Source organism: Pleurodeles waltl, chromosome 4_2, assembly GCF_031143425.1.
Source record: "Pleurodeles waltl isolate 20211129_DDA chromosome 4_2, aPleWal1.hap1.20221129, whole genome shotgun sequence".
NCBI classification, from domain to species: domain Eukaryota; kingdom Metazoa; phylum Chordata; class Amphibia; order Caudata; family Salamandridae; genus Pleurodeles; species Pleurodeles waltl.
The window spans coordinates 170,132,582-170,149,793 of NC_090443.1; positions in this window are offsets into that span (position 1 = coordinate 170,132,582).

The window sequence follows — 17,212 nt, forward strand, 5'->3', positions numbered from 1 at the left end:
TGACTAATTTGCAGACGGGGGACAAGCGGATGAATCCTGGCTCTCTCCCTTTCTCCTTTATCAAACGGGATTCCATTGAGTTTAATGATTCCACAAATGTGCGCTAAATATATAATCGATACTTCTCAATAAACCGATCCTGCATGAACCGCCGATATTTGAACTGCATCTTATTGGCCTGTTCACAATCTGGGCCAATGTGTCATGTTGCCCTAAACAAAAAATCTGTGACATATCGGCAACGAGGCATCGTATATGGAATGGAAGTGTGGAGATTTGGGGAAATCGGTTAATGTGAAACAACAACACCTTTAGAAGCCCAGTTTCAATCAGTGGGAATGGCTGGGAAGCTAACCCCTGTTTGCTAAGCTGTAATGTCAAGAAAATGCTGCTGAGAGAAAGTGAACCACAGTTAAAACATTATCACTATCTGCGATTTATTGACGCTGTCCGTTAATAATGCCGAAATTGGAATTTTCTAATGGAGAAAAACGCTGAGCGGAAACGTCGTATTGCTGCTTAGTATCTGGCATATAGAAAGCCTTTACTGTAGTGGAATCCTCATTCAGGGAGACACGCTATGGATATAGTGTAAAAATGAAGAAAAACGAAGATCACAGCACTCAAAATGCAAAAAACGAAGAGCACGGCACTAGAGGTTCTAAACACGCAAAAAATATAACATACTTAGAAAATTAGGCGCCAATACCCTACACACCTTACTTCCTCCTTGCCTTCGAGAAGTGCCTGGTGCCACCTTGTCCTGCTCTGCCGCGAAGAGAGTGACGTGTTTTCGCGCTGTTTCTTTTTTAAATGCAGTGCTGATGTACAGCTACACTCTCTTGCGTAATGCAGGCAGTGACGTGGCAGAAAAGTGTGCGCCTTGGCTAAGAGGCATGCATGGTGGGGGAAGGAAAGGTACACGCGCAAGCCCGCATGCGCATCTTACAGGGAACATTGGTTACAGCGTTTCCTGGAGCAGTCTGCGGTTGAGCCGATGGTCAGAAGCTGATGCAGAGGATTCCTGGAGAAAACTTGCAAGCTGAATCTGAAGAGGAACCCACAGGAGAGATCCTAAATAGCCCTGAGAGGGGGATTGGCTACCTATCCAGGTATGCACCCATCAGGAGGGGTCTCTGATGCCACCTGCTGACACTGGCCACTCAGAGATCTCCAGAGTGTCCCCACACCTTGGAAAACAAGATGGCTAATGCCAGAGACACACTGGAGGAGCTCTGGGCGCCACCCCTGGGGTGGTGATGGACAGTGGAGTGGTCACTCCCCTTTCCTTTGTCCAGTTCCATGCAAGAGTAGTGACTGGGGGTCCCTGAACCGGTGTAGTCTGGCTTATGCAAGGCGAGCACCATCTGTACCCTTCAAAGCATTTCCAGAGGCTCTAGGAGACTACCCCTCCCAAGCCTGTAACACCTATTTCCAAAGGGAGAGGGTGTAACACCCTCCTGCCAAAGGAAATGCTTTGTTCTGCCTTCCGGGGACTGAGCTGCTCCGACCCCAGGAGGGCAGAACCCTGTCTGTGAGGTGGCAGCAGCTGTAGCTGCAGTGCAAGCCTCAGAGAGATGGTTTGGCAGTACTGGGGGTCCATGGTGGAGCCCTCAGGATGCATGGGATTGCCCCCCCTAGTACCATATTTGGAATGGGGGGACAATTCCATGATCTTAGACACCTTACATGGCCATATTCAGAGTTACCATTGTGAAGCTGCTTATAGGTATTGACCTATATGTGGTGCACGCGTGTAATGGTATCCCCGCACTCACGAAGTCTGGGGAATTGGCCCTAGACAGCGTGGGGGCACCTTTGCTAGTGCAAAGGTGCCCTCACACTTAGTAAATTTGCACCTTGCCTTCAGTAAATGAAGGTTAAACATATAGGTGACTTATAAGTTACTTAAGTGCAGTGAAAATGGCTGTGAAATAGTGTGTGCACTATTTCACGCAGGCTGCAGAGGCAGTCCTGAAGAAGTGTTTGTCTGAGCTCCTTATGGGTGGAAAAGAAATGATGCAGCCCATAAGGATCTCCTGGAACCCCATTGCCCTGGGTACATAGGTACCATATACTAGGGACTTATAAGGAGGATCCAGTGTGCCAAATGGAATTGGAATATGAAGTCACTAAACTATAGAGACTAATTTGGAAGAAGAGAGAGCATAAGCACTGAAGTTTTGGTTAGCAGAACTTCAGTGACACAGTGAAGCACTACTGACAACACACAAATTAGGCCACAAACTATGAGCACTGTGGTCCTCACCAGCAAGATCCCAGTGAGACAGGCAAGACATACTGACAAACAGGTAGAAATTGGAGGTAACATGCCAAGAAATATGGTACTTTCCTACACCTCCTACATCCAACGCTAAAATCCAGTTTGAGGCAGGCACGATACCAACAACAAACCCAGAGGCAGACATCTGGTAGGGTAAAGCAGGGTCTGTCAGCAACCAAATAGGGAACACAGAAGAATTGTCCTGGCATCCTGTTATCTCCCTTTCAAGTTTGCCACAAGTGTCATTTGTGGCCCAATAGACCTGTCAAGCAGGATTTGACAATATGCTATCTAGAAGAAACCTACAGCCCTCACCATCCATGGTGTGTTAAGTTTAGAGGAGTCGTCCCTGCCCATTCAGATCGGCATATTGTTTGTTTCTGGGAGACATTTCACACCAACTCAAGTCTGAGCACAGTGCTAGCAGAGGCTTATGCTAATTAGTAGCTGTTGGCAAAATTATGATTATGCTGGACTAATTTCAGTTTTTTTACGGTACACTTGTGACACAAAATTAAATGATTACACCAATATGCGTAATTTGTGGCAAAAATGTCACCCTACGGTACAGGAGCAGAGTACAAGTGGCTGCTGCTGTTCATATCATGTTGCAATTAGCTATTTTCTTATTGTAAAATGCAACCTCCTCTTCATTTTAGACTCAAGGGTACATTTGGCTCCAAGAAAATAACACTAACTCCTCATGTAAGTCTTCATAATTTTTCATAATTATGCTATAGCATACTATGTGAGTTATGGCCATCTCTTCTGATTAGCCTTCTGCCAGTCCAGGCAGGGAAAGGGTGACTTTTCAAAAGTTACTTTCCCTTAATATCTATTACAAATCTGACTTCAAAACTGAATTGGATTTTTAATGACTATTTAAAATAGTTGTCTAATTATTTTTGGGATGGTCCCATTCTTGAGATACAATTTTAGTACTTTAATGTGTACATAGGACAGGTATGCCAGCCACAGTGAAAGTAACTTTCTGGGCCTTGTTACTGTAAGGGCATGATAGGATGCATTTTATACATGTTCACTTTTAAAGACCATGCACCTTACTTTGTGGAATTCAAGGTCTCCATAGGAGAGACTTATTAATGTTTAAAAGTAAGGTTTTCTCAACAGCTACCCAGGGTACGCCTAAAGTCATGTTTGCCCTGCCAAAGGAGTGGTTCGCATAGTAGGTGCTGCAGTACACGAGTGTTCTTTAACCTCCAGGCTCTGGGAGCACTTTCTACAGCATAAACTAGGGTCTTATGAGCAGGTTAAATGTGCCAATTAGAAATTAGCCACTTTTACCATGTCTAAAGGGGGAGCACAGATCCTAGTTAGAGGAGGTAAAGGGCACAGAGTTCTAAACCCAGAACACACTTAGCGTTCATCAAAAGGTGAAAAATCTTGGGTAACCACGCAAAAAGGTGGATTTCCTACATACACTTTGCCACTCTAATGATCTGTACTTGTTTTCCATAGGTTAAATAAGCAGGTGAAAGCAGGTTTATGATTAGATATTAATACTGCATATTTCAATAAATGCCTGGTATGTTACAGAAAACTGTGATGATATGTAAATGCATGTCTGTTCTACCAGACACTGGTAGAGGGTTTTTAAAACCTTAGCCCAGGTGGACATCTTTATAGGTGGGTTTATAGATGTGCATCAGCAAATTCCAGTGAAAGCAAGCAATAGGCGAACTATCCTGATTCATTGCACCATGCCGTGTGCCAAGTTGGAAGGAAGCAAATGTGAATGATAGTTGAACAGACAAATGGACAGACACTCTTAACCACAATCCATGCATATATATATATATATATATATATATATATACACCATCCAATGGTCCACCTTGTGGCGCACAGATTTCATGGGTGCATACGTGAGGAAAGGACCGTTCCTCCACAATCTCCGATACAAACAATTGATATGTTGCTCTCCAGGAGAGTTTATTGCTTTTATCCAGAGAAGTGTAAGAAGGCACCAACATATCAATTGTTTGACAATTGTTTGTGTGGGTAATTTTTGTTGCACACAGAAAGTTTCAGGGTGATCTGTTAAATAGGGGCCGAAAAAAGTAGGGGTCAAAAAAGTTGCGTTTCCCATATTAATTATCAGACGACCTTTAGACACGACTACAGCCCAAACCACTGGGCGGAGTTACACCAAATCAGGCAGAAAGATAGCTTTCAGTACACAGATTATTTTTTCACTTATTTGGTGAAAATCCATTTAGTAGTTTTTGAGATATTAAAGGGAAAATACATTTGTATATCTAGGGACACGGATCCTTCACAATGTATTCACAAATGACGACCTTGTGCAGGGAAATGTACAGCTCTGAATGGCTGCCAACACTTCAAACCAGGAAGTGTTGGCTGCCATCTTGGTACTTGGCTGAGAGCCTAGTCCCACAAAAAAGTTTAAAAAAGACAAGGGGCCAGGGTAAAGTTACCCTGACCGCTTAGCTCTGGTGCTGGGGACCCCATCAGGGGTATAAAAACACCTTTTTTAAAAGAATTTGATGCAATTTCATTACGATGTTGTGATTTCCTGAAAAAAAAAAAAACGGGCTCCTGAGCTTCTTTTAAAAAAAGCCCCTGGCTGGGTTAAGATCGGTTGCATTGTTATTTTAATGCGGTGGCAGTTCGCCTGTCAAACAGCTCTCCCTCGCTGCGAGCACAGGTTTCCTCTGTCTCCCTGCCCGCGGAGATGCAGGCAGGGCGAAAGAGGAAACATTGCTTTCACACAGAGGGAGCTGCTTTAGGAGCTCCCTTTCTGCAACACCAATGCTGGCTCCTGCAGGAGGCGGAGAGCTCGCTGGGACCCAGGCTCGTCCCACGGTCCACAACATTGAGGCCCTGGAGGCACCAAGGTCACATGGCCGAGCACTGGGGGATGGGGTCACCAGGGTCAAGATCAGCTTGAGTACGGAGGCACGTGGCCCTCCTCCCCCAAAAAACAACAATTAGGCTGTGTCCCAGGGGATAGGGTCCCCAGTGCCAAGATTGGGGAGGCGCATCCCCCTAACCGCCCTCAAAAATAAATAAATGTGGCCAACCCCTGCTGCGCGCAACCAAAGGTGGGGTTGGGTGGTTATAGGAGTTGGGTGTACGGGCTGGCCACAGGCCAGGCCCTGTGGCCAACCCCACTGCACATGGCTCAAGGCTGTGGGCCGCATGGGGTTGAGTGGGTATAGGGGCTAGCCACAGGACTGGCCATATGGCGCACAGCTGGTTGGTTATAGGGGTTGGCAGCAGGCCAGGCCCTGTGGCTAACCCCACCCACTCACGACCAAAGGCCATGCATGATGGTTGTTGGATTAACGTGTAGTAACGAAAATTACTTTATGTTAAAAACACATAGAAAATCACTGAAAAAAACAAAGGTTATAGAACGTTATAGTTAGGAAATAGAATTTTACAAAAACATGGAAATTCACTTAAAAAAAACAAAGGTCACAGGACGTTATAGTTAGGCTCACATTTTAAACGTACAAAACCATGGTCTAAATGTACAAACTCGCACCATATAGTAATTAGAACTCACGCCCCAGCCAGGCACAGTTTTTTCTTCAATAATTTGACAGCTAATGTTACATTTATATTTCTAATGATAGAAGTAGACAAGAGTGCTGTAATATCTGGGGTTATTAGCCGTGCATGGTGAGGGCGTGAATTATAGTTAGCTTAGGGCGAGAGTTATAGTTACTTGAAATCACTCTATAACTGCTGAATTGCTATGTCTTTATGCGAGTAAATTTAGAACCTAACTATAATGTCCCTGTAACATTTATTTTTTTAAGTGAATTTCTGCTTTTTTAAATTCTATGTGCTGACGATAACGTCCCTGTAACCTTTGTGTTTTTTCAGGGAATTTCTATGTTTTTTTTTTAGCGTAAAGTAATTTTAATTACTATACATTAATCCAACCACTGCCTAGCACAGCCTTTGGCCATCCAAGCTCCTATAGTCACCCAAACCTGCGCCACAAATGTTTTTTGACTGTGCGCAGTGGGGGTTGGCAACAGGGCTGGCCTGCAGCCAGGCCCTATTGCCAACCCCCTGTCACCACTCAACCGCACGTCAACCCCAGTTGACTCCTTGCTATACAATATCCACATACACATATGCTATTCAACCCTACGATTTTGATGGCAAAAATATGTAAATATTCCATCACTAGGAATGTTTAACATTCAGAACACTAGTAAATAAACAGACAAGCTACTATGAAATACCAGGATTTCAACTTTCAACCTATTGAGTGACAGTGCAAGAGCTTTACCAGTGGGCCACAAGAGACACTATTCTGTTGTGTCTCAAAACATAACAATAAGATTTGTAATCAAACATCCTGCCAGTGTGACACTTTTAAATTATTGCATGGACTGACCATTACAATAACAATCTGTCTCTCTCTCTCTCTCTCTTCCATCCCTTTATGGGATGAAAGAGAGAGAGAGAGAGAGAGAGAGAGAGAGAGTGACAGGGCGGGGGGGGGACGCTGAAGGCCCGCCGCAGTCCTAGCCAACTCCCCACATCCTGTCGGAGCCTGTAATGTTCCTACAAGCAGGGAGCTGCTTGAAGTAGCAGCTCTGCTTACGGGAGCAATGTTTTCATCTGTTTCACTGCTTTCTGCAACTGAGAGCTGTTTGACAGCAAACACCTACCTCCTGAGTGTGGACAGCTCAGGAGGAAGTAGGAGCTGGCCCTGGCGGGTGGTGGTCCCCAGCACTGTGAGGGGGCCATGCGCCCCCTCTCCATTTTAGCATTTAGACCTGGGGAGGTGATGGTTTTATTTCAGCCCCGGAAAGGACCCCCCTTATTTATGATGAATTGACCCAGATAGGTTGCAGTCCCCGGGGCTGTGGGGGGTTGCTCTGTGCACCACTCCCCCATTATTTTACTGTGATTTGCCCCAGGGAGGTGACAGTCACCAGGGCTGCAGGGGGTCACACTGTCCCACCACTTTATTTTTCTGTGATTTGCCTGTGAGAGATGACACTCCCTAGGGTGCGTGGTGCAGTGCTGGCACCCTCCATATAATTAATAACCAGTGGCCCTGGGAGATGGCAGTCTCTAGAGCTGCTGGTGGGCCATGACGCCCCCCCCAACATTTCTGAACATCCTTTGCCTTGGGATGGCGGCAACTCCCGTGAATACAATAAGCCCTAAGAGGGGGGCCCCATGCGCCTCCCTCCTTTTTATTTTAGCTCCCAATACTCCCAGGACCTGGCCCACCCAGGAGTAAATTAAAAAAGAGCTCTGGAGACCAAACTTTCTTTTTGAAAATCTCAGAAAAATCTGCAGATCCAGCTGTGGATTTTTTTAGAATTTTTGAAAAAAATGCTTTTTAGCTTTTGCGTAGTCCCTTGTGGGACTCGGCTTCCTTGTTGAAGTGTTGGCAGTCAATCAGATATCAGCCTACTACTTTAACAATGTGTATATATGTGCTTCAGCAAACTGTATTGTACATAGTGAACACAGCCACCAACAGCTGCCCTCTTTTGATCCTCTAGACCATGTTGTGTGCTGAGGTAGGAGGAAACAAACCACAATTGATAGCTGAACTGACCAAAGGTGGCTTCTATATTGTGGTGGGAGGAAGAAAAATGTGAACACCAGTTGAAAAGAGAAGTATGCAAATAATGTTGATCAAAAGTATCATTTTCTTTCTATCTTCTTTCTTTCTTTCTTTCTTTCTTAATACATATTGTCTCTTTCTCACTCTATAAGTATATACAGATATGTGTATGTATATATGTATATATATATAAAGACGTATATATAAATGAGGCAGACAATACATCGGAAATCAGAAGCTGTCTATAGATCAGACCTAAAAGAGTCCCATCAAGTAAGCAGTGGAAGAATATAACGTATCACAACAACACAAGAACAAAATTTTCTTTGCCCGTACAAACGAATAGAGGAGAGAAATATCCAATCAGATACACTAAAATGAGAAACAAGAAAACCATCTAATCAAAAGCAACGGGCTACTCTAAGTATACAGGAAACAATAGGTTTCCCTACTCTGTTGGGGAGACCTAAAAAAAGGAACTAGCCCATAAATTGTGTCACTGGCTGCAGGTGGTGGAAACTGATAGATATGTATGGAAGGTAGGACTTAGACCAAGATTTACTATGCGCTTGCATTGTCCTTGCATCAAATAAAATGACTCAAGTGACATTTACAAAGCCACACAAATTGCAATTTGCCTTGGCTTTGTTTCACTTTCTAGCTGCAGAGTAATGCAAGACAGTGCTTTGTCTTACCCTGCATCGAATAGGTGTTACATGGGTGGAGCCTGGGCATTTACCCATGTATTTTGCTGCACCTTCAATTTACTTTAGGCAGTAAACCTGGGTTATTTCTCCTCAATACTTTCCCTTTTCATGTGTGTTGAATTCTGTCTCTAAGGACCATCCTGCCGGTAATGCATGCACCCTTGCACCATGAAATAAAGGTGTCTGCATTGGCAAAAGGCTGCAGGAAAGGTGCCATAGCTGAGAGAAGGCAAAAGTGCATCATACCTTAGAAGATATGGAACACATGGAAGTCATATAGGGGTCACCAGTGGTCTCAAATGTGACTCCAGCCTTGCCCCTTGCGGCTCCTGGCACTTCCCTTGTGACTCCCTGGCCTCAGAGGCCACAGGGGCAGTGCATTAGATGGAAAGAAAAAACGGGGCTTCTTTGCCTTTGCCACTGGCATTTAAAGAACTGGTTACTGCTGCTGAGAGTTCCATGAAACAAACATAATCACACACTTTTGCTGCTTACATCACCTGGCGGAAGGCAAATTGTTTCCTTCTCCTTCAAAGGGGTGGAGAAGCTACGGGGACTCAGGGTGGAGGAATTCTGCTCTGAAATGTGTTTTATTTTTAACTCAGCTCATCTAGTGGTAATTAATTGAGTTCTCACCAAACTGTTCTGAGCTCTGAAGGAGAAGAAAATGGAACAGGGGTGCAGAAGAAAAAACACTATGTAGAGAAATACAGGAAACAAGCTTTTAATGTTTACCTATATTTAAAGTAAAACCTGAAATGAAAATAAGAAAGAACAATTATTGGCTCACTAAAGGATTAACTTGAAAAGCCATGTACATAGAAAACATGTTTCAATCTCCCTTTCCAATTCTATTTCAGGACCGGAGGCTCCGATTATGCTATCTCCTTCTTTACTGTTCCAAATATAGAAGCCAATCAAAGTAAAGAAAAACAATAAACTACATTTCCCATGATACATATGTCATATATCACATGCTCCAATCAATGCTCATGCCCTTTGTCCATAAAAGCCTTGACCTTCTATCTCACTCCCTTGCTGCTCCGCAGCAGATAAGTGACATTTTGTTCTTTCATGTATTTATGATTCTGTGATTGTGACTTGTACTAATTATAGAGTTTTATTATAGCGCGCGACTTCGCGCGCTTGTTTATTTTAATACAGCGCGCCACGCGACCTCTTTCACCTCCGTGGTGAATTTGATTCAGTCCCTGTGGAGCGGGAGCCTCACTACACGCCTGAGTAGTCTTATTTCTCTTTCCACTGCTCGCGCTTTGCGCGCTCGCTTCGAGCCGATCATTCACTTTGAAGTGCTGGATCCACTCGATAGCGGACGCGCAAGACGCCTGACAGCCCCAACCTTTGCCCCTACACATTTATTTGGCTTCCTGACGCCCAGTTCACAGAGAACTTGGGTTGCAATAATATTATAAGGCTCTGCCTAGAGTGCTGGTGACAGGTTTGCTCCCTCCACATCCTATTGGGCTAATATAACCTGTCAGGGGTTCTTTCTGCACTCCCCCTATTACTGAACTTCAGATTGTATCAATAATAATTTCTAATGGCTCAGTGGAGCGAGGATGATGCGGGGTACTACCCTGAAGAGCTGGGCAATCAGCTAGAAGTGAATTTGGTAGAAGCCCTCGACAATAAGGTCCAACAATCGGTAAATGACGCCCTGGTAAGAGCCCTAGGTCCTTTTCCAGGACAACTCTTTGATTACGCTAAAAACCAGGGTTGGATTAATGAACAACCTCCCCCTCTAAATGACAGGGAGCAAAATGCAAATCAAAATCCAAAAACTTGGAAGACAATGAAGAGCCAACTGCTAATTTACATACAGACGCATTTAATAAACTGCTTAAAAAAAACGCTCGGCTGAGCACAACTATAGTTCCAATAAGGATATGATATCCTCACAGTCCTCTTCAGATTCTGACTCCAACTCCAGTGACTCTGATGTTCCGAAGACTTCTCTCCCCATTAAAAGATCTAAAAAACAGGCACCCGCACCTAGAGTGCTGGACTTTGACCCCTCAGAAATTGTGCATCCTAGGGCCTCCAATTGGGTTCCATCTCCAGAAGTAGCACTATATCTGCACGACAAATATCAGAAGGAGTTTCGATAAAGAAGTGCACTCACGTCTCAGGGCTGAATGTCCTAGACCAGATATAGAGGGGAAAGTTACAGACACTCCTGACATTGACCCTACGATGGTCACATTTATGAAAAAATTCGGCAAAGACCCCAAGAAAGGTTTAGACAGATCTTGGCGTATATGCCAAGACAAATTACTTGATGTCACTTGACCACTAACAAAAATCTTAGACATGACTTTTCTTGCCAAGGAGTCAGGAGAACCTGTGGACACAGATGTCCTGATTGGCTGGGCCCAGAGATCTTTGTGTCTTTTGGGCAACGCAAATTGTGCAATTTCATCCGAACGACGCAAATCAGTTCTCATGAGGATTGATCCTAAACTAACCGACCTGGCCACTTCTGAAGCAGGCCCCTCTGCAGACGGCCTCCTTTTCGGTTCATCCCTTATTAAGGAGTTAGCCAAATTTTGCTCTACATTCTCTTCACTTGACAAAGCACAATTGTCACTCAAAAAAGTGTTTAAGATAAACTTTTTTGCCAGGGCCGGACGTTTCGGAAGACGTATGCCTGGCTGAGGATCCTTTCAAAGTCCTCAATACCAATACCCAAGAGGGAGAGGTAATTGGCATACCGACCAGACGGACACCACCTTCTAACCCACCCGTTATAGAGGAGGCCGCTCCAATTACAGAAGACGAAACCGCAGAGGTCAACAAGGAGCAATCCAAGAATCCAATTACACAGGTGAGAATTATTCCCTATTCTCAAGTACGTCTCGGGCAGAGTGGGTTTGTTCACAGACAACTGGAAACAGATTACAGGAGACCCCTGGGTCCTTCAGACTATATCAGGCTTTCACCTGGAATTCATAGGGACCCCGATTCAACTTACTCCCCCAAAAGAAATGTATTTTTCCCTCGCAGAGCAGACTTTCATAGACTTAGAGGTTCAGTCCTTAATACACAAAGGAGCGGTGAGCTTTTCAACCCCTCATCCTTCCGGATTTCTCAGTCCCATTTTTGTCATTGACAAAAAAGGTGGAGGCCATCGTCTGGTATTGAATCTAAAGGATTTCAACTACTGGATATTCTACAGACATTTCAAGATGGAAGGGATCCACATGTTACGAAATATCCTAGTAGAGGGAGATTGGATGGTACAACTAGACCTGAAGGATGCTTACCTGTCCGTCCCAATTTACCCCCCTCACAGGAGGTTCCTGCAGTTTTTATGGAACGGTCATTGTCTAGAGTTCAATGCGCTTCCTTTTGGTCTATCATCCGCCCCCTGGTGCTTCACAAAACTATTGAGACCGGTGATGGAATGGCTGAGAACCAAGGGAGTCAGATTGATAATTTACCTCGACGACATCCTGTTGATGTCACAGAACCCTCTAACTCTCATATCTCACCTAGAATGGACCATCAGTATTCTACAAGATCTGGGGTTCTTGATCAAAGTAAAGAAGTCATATTGACCCCCTCTCAAGTGATAGACTTCCTGGGATTCAAGATAAATTCTATCCGATCCTTTCTGATTCTGCCTTCTCAAAAGATTCGGAATATCAAGAGGGAATTGAGATCTGCTCTATCCAATCAGATGGTTTCTTTGAGGAACATTGCCAGAATAGTGGGGCTTCTTGCCTCGTCGATTCAGGCAATCTTCCCAGCCCCTCTACACTATTGAGCGTTACAGAGACTTAAGATCAGACACTTACAACAAGGGTTGAGTTATTCAGAAATTATTACCCTGTCCAACGAGGTGAAGACAGAAATTCGTTGGTGGCTTCAACATATGGAAGCTTGCAATGGCAGGGCAATATTCGGATCTCACCCAGATGTAGTGATCGAATCGGACGCCAGCCGTTGGGGATGGGGAGCTCGCTGCGGCTCATTAGTAACTGGAGGCCGCTGGTCGACTTGGGAACAGACTCTACACATCAATTGCCTAGAGCTATTAGCGGGGTCATTTGCCATAATGAGTCTTTCTCCTCAGAAGACGGACTGTTGCATCCTTTTGAGGATGGACAACATTTCTGCAGTGAGATACGTCAACAAATTAGGGGGGACGAAATCCAGAATCTTGGCGGAGATAGCCAAAGAATTCTGGCATTATTGCCTCAGTTATCGGCTGACAATCATGGCAGAATATCTCCCAGGGGCCCAGAACACTATAGCAGACTGGAACTCCAGATTCCTAACGGACTCCAGCGATTGGAGACTGGATCCGGTAATTTTTCTGCAGGTGGTCAAGATATGGGGTCCATGTGTAGTGGATCTGTTTGCTTCACGAATCAATACCCAGATTCCAAGGTTCTTCAGCTGGAGACCAGATCCTCTGGCTCTGGCGACGGATGCCTTCCTACAGGATTGGTCAAGGTTTCGGGGATATGCTTTCCCTCCCTTTCTAATGATCTCCAGAGTTCTAGCTCAGATAAGACGTCAAAAAGCGGAGATCATTCTGGTGACCCCATTATGGAGAGCTCAACCTTGGTTCCCGCTTGCACTACAATTAGCTTGCGCTCCCCCTCTTCTCATTCCTCCTCGTCCGAATCTTCTATTGAACCCAGAGAACCATCAACATCCAATGATCATGTCAGAGAAATTGACACTGATGGCCTGGAAGGTTTCAGGGCAAGATGGAATTCCCCTGAAATTTCGCAACAAGCTGCTGATTTCATCAAACAAGCTTGGGCATCAGGCACGCATTAAAGATATGCATCCGCATGGCGAAAATGGAATTGTTGGTGTGTTAGACGGGATATTAATCCTGTGGAATCAAGTATTGAAATGATAGTCAACTTTTTAGCAGAACTGGCAGGATCAGGCTTAGCTTACAGAACTATCAATAATTTTAGTTCGGTCATTTCAGCTGGACACATTCATTTAGAAGGTAAGCCTATTGGTGAACATCCTCTTATATGTAAATTGCTTAGAGGTGTTCGTCTATCTAACCTTCCTCAAACCAAATATTCAGTATTATGGGATGTGAACATTATTTTGAGGTTTTTAGATTCCTGGCCATCCAACAGATACCTGTCACGAAAACAGATATCGGCCAAATTGACAATGTTATTATGTTTAATATCCTGTAAGCGTGTATCAGATGTCAAAGCTCTAGACTTAGCTGGTAGGGTTTACACTCCGGACGGAGTAACATTCAATATTACCAAACGGACAAAGACTATTAGCAGGTCAGTAACATACCCAATGTTTTTGGACAATTCAAAACTCTGTGTAGTTCAATGTTTAAAAGAGTATGAAACAGTAACGGACGAATTCCGTCAAGACCCTAGTGGGCACTAGGATCTCGCCTAGAAGATATTATGAAGGCAGCTGATTTGTCTTCAGAGTCTACGTTTCGAAAATTCTATCACAAGCCTGTAGTAAATGTGGCTTCGGTTGTTATTAATCAGCTTTAAACGAGCATATTCAGAGCCTCCGGTCCTGAAATAGAATTTAAAAAAATCTACCTTACGCGTCAAGAATTTTCAATTCTATTAAGGACACGGAGGCGAGAATTATCCCTCCCATTCACTAATACTGTATAGAATAAAATATTGTAATACTATAATGATATTCATGTCAAGATTTTATTTTATCCCACCCTATGACCTATGTATGGACTTAAAGTTCTGTTTATCATACTAGGTACTATGATATTACCTATAGTTGTTATTTCTTTTAGGCTGTGATCTGAAGAATTCTTGAAGTTTCGATGTAATCCTTTCAGAAAATATCGTTTTTGGACCGGTTGTCTGTTTCAGATGAAAGACTTGGTTCCAGTGGAGATGAAGTCCTGTTGCAGTTAAGAGTTGAGGACTCATTCTCTTCGAATATGTAAGAAGTTTTGTTTCTGAAGTTCAAATTGTCGGATCTGGACAAAGAAAGAGGAAGTGACATGGAAGGTCAAGGCTTTTATGGACATAGGGCATGAGCATTGATTGGAGCATGTGATATATGACATATGTATCATGGGAAATGTAGTTTATTGTTTTTCTTTACTTTGATTGGCTCCTATATTTGGAACAGTAAAGAAGGAGATAGCATAATCCTCGCCTCCGTGTCCTTAATAGAATTGAAAATTCTTGACGTGTAATCTAGAAAAACTTTTATTCTGTGGCCTCTGGTTCGTCACCTGGCACAGGTGCATTTGTTACAAAATTGTAACAACCTAGGAAGATTTCCGGTGTGTTCTCCTGTCTTCTATGGGTAATGTAACCCTGCTTAATGACGGAAGACTCACCCATACCAAAGGCTCTACATTGTCTCTGTATAGCTCAGTCAGAGACAGTCACCCAAGGGAATAACGAATAACATGCGTGCAGTCCTCCAGCCTGTTCAGTGCCTACCCGGTCTGCTCACAGCTGCTGTTCAGTAAAAGAATGACCACTTTCTTTGACTGAAATTCAAGTAAATAAAAGGGAATGTGAGGTAGGGACGATTTCAGGCCTACAAAACACTGGCAATGTTAACCATGTTTGGCTTGGAACCTCTGTGGTTTAATCATGTATGAGCTCAATTACGGCTACACACTTGTAGCATGCCAGGGAGACTGCCTTAGTTTTCTCCTTGGGTTTCCAAAGCTGAATCATTGATTTTACTCACAGCTGGGGTTGATGTTTTTGTATTCTACTCAGTTCAGTTCCATCCCACTTAGCCAGTGGGAAACAAAGGCAAGAAATACAGATAAGATGAACATTATAGGAGAGCTGCTTTAAAATAGGGGATGCATTAACAAGAGTGGTACATTACAGGAGATGTGCTTTGCAGGAGAGGGAACCGTGCACTTTGGAGGACAGGTCCTCAACTGGAGAGAAGAGTATTACAGACCATTTGCTTTACTGGGTAGAGATGCGTTCCGGAAAATGTGCTTTATTTGGAGAGGTCCATTACAGAGAGGGGTGCTGTTCACGAGCAGAGTGCATTTTCAAAAAGAGGTGCTTTACCAAATAGAGATATTTACAGGAAAGGGATACTTTATTCAAGAAGGATTAATTACAGGAAAGGTGCTTTGCAGGGTGTGTGCTCACAATAGGTGTACCTTACAGGATCGGATGCATTACAGGACAGACGTGCTTACAGGAGAAGCCTGTTTTATAACATAGAAGTCCTTTAACAAAGACATGTGCCTTTCAGGAGTGGGATGCTTTACACAAAGTGACCTGTGTACACCAAAGGTGCTTCACAAGGTGTCTGCTTTACAGTCATAATTTACAGGAATTGTGGGCCAGATGTAGCAAAGGTTTTTCCCCATTCTGTGTCTATGGGAAAAAGTGTTCGTACATATGGCCCTGTATCCCTTACAAGAGAGAGATGTTTACAGGAGTCAAGTGCTTTATAAAATAGGTGCTTTACCAACGAGATGTGTTTTACAGTAGAGAGCTACTTTACGAAAGAAAGATTTTTTTTACAGCCAATTTTCTTCACAGGGTGTGGGTTTTACAGTGGGTGTACTTTATAGGAGTGGGATTACAGAAGATAATTGTAATCTATGTTCTTCCGCCACCAAACACCTATATTCAAAATTGTTTCTCTCTATGGTTGGGCTAAAAGTTAATACTTTTCTTAGGAGCTGGATTCAGACCACAGACAATGGTGATATGCTCCTCCATTCAATGAACAGATGTTGGGACACTTCTAGCTCCCCTCTATCATTCTGCTCTCCAGTGAGCGATCCCATTCCCTTTCTGGAGGTCATCTTCATTTTGCAATGTTTTAAGTAGTTGTTTTGTATTTGATTTGCTCCTGTACGGTACATCTTTTGTGATGTAGTTTTTTTTTGTGATGCTCCCTGTGCTGTACCTGTTTTGTAAGTTAGACTTTAAGCTGTCTGCGATGTATCTGTATTGTGCAAGAGAGATCTGCATTGTTTTATGACGCAGTCTGGTCTATTGTAACTGCTTTTGTAATGGAGGTTAGCTTTCCTGCTTTTTATGCATTGCCTGCTTTATGAAGAAGATCTGCTATCCATATTGCACCTGTAATAATTTACAGAAGTATTTACTTTTGTTTCTCGTGTTACACCTGTGTTTTGAGAGAGAGGATAGCACAGATGCTTTCCAGGCCTATGTAAAACAGCTTTTACAGTTTCTGACCAAGCTATATCTTTACTGAGTTAGGAAAGGTTGCAATGGTGCTGTGCCTTTTCCGTTTGTAAAGGAAACATGTACAGGAAATGAAGATCAGAAAAGAAATGACCAAGATCGGAGTGAATGACAATTAATTAAAAGTGAACGAAAGAAGGAATAGTGAAGCAAAGGAAGAAAGAGGGGGATAGAAAATACTAAAGTAGAAGATAGGGAAACAATGAAAGGGACTGAGAGAATTGGGGAAACAAACAGACAAAGGGAAGAAAATGAAAAGTAGAATGAAAGAATCATAGTAAGAGGAAGAACTGTTAGGAGAAAGAAACAGAAAAGGCGAAGGTTGGAACAAAAAGGTGATATAAAGTCATTTAAAAAGAAAATTGGGAGGAAGAAACTAATAGAAAGAGAAAGGAGTAAAACAGGAAACAGTAGAAATAGGTAC